Here is an 883-nt window from a genome sequence, read left to right as displayed (position 1 = left end):
GATTGAATAAGACTGGGTATCCGTAAACCATCCCCCACACCCGATAAAATAATAGTATAAAGAAACTTAACATTGCGTCAATAATGTATTTAAGCCCCTTTCACAAAGACTACCGTGGTCATAAAGCAAAGTGCGTAACGCACTTTTTCATTTTCTCAATTGATTGACGCACACCCTCTTCTTTCCGATTGATTTGAGAAACTGGAAGAAAATAATTGGCCTAATAAATATAACGTGGGTATAGTACAGTGGCGAAGGGTGGAGGTAGGCTGTTAAGATCCGACATAAATAGTGCACATAAAACGTTGTTAGTCATTCGTATTTGATTTTATTGAATAAGACTATAATTTTCACATGGTGTGGGTTAGTTTTTTAAAAATCAATTAAATCTTGTCTAAATAAAACCATAATAGTTTTGGTATATTGTAGGCGATTCGACAAATTAGTGCACAGTTTTTCATTCACACTTATTTGTTTTCTTTGGATTAAGAATACCTATTACTGATATTGTTTGACATTTTTTTTCAAATGCATGCCCTGCATAAACCCAACTAGGTATAATAGATAAAAAATATTATTCTTTCTATAATATATCCAAAATTATGTATCATTTAATGGCATATTTTTAGATATTTTATAGATAGGTGGATATTTTTTGACTATTATCTATTATGGCTTGGTTTTCAACTAACAAACATCATCTGTAAATTGTAGTCTTATTTCAATGGAAACAAATACGTTTGACTGACAAAATTTAATTTGCATTATTTATGGCGGATCTAAACAGCCTACCTCCGCCCTTCGCCACTGGGGTATACGATATGAAACGATTTTCTGATAACGAGTTTGAAAGTTTAAATAACACCATAAGTTATGATTTATG

Source organism: Rhyacophila brunnea, unplaced genomic scaffold (assembly GCF_057557595.1).
Source record: "Rhyacophila brunnea isolate RB1 unplaced genomic scaffold, BYU_Rbru_1.0 scaffold_12, whole genome shotgun sequence".
Taxonomy (NCBI): Eukaryota; Metazoa; Arthropoda; class Insecta; order Trichoptera; family Rhyacophilidae; genus Rhyacophila; species Rhyacophila brunnea.
The sequence above is the reverse complement of the archived record's forward strand: the minus strand, read 5'-3'. Positions refer to the sequence as shown.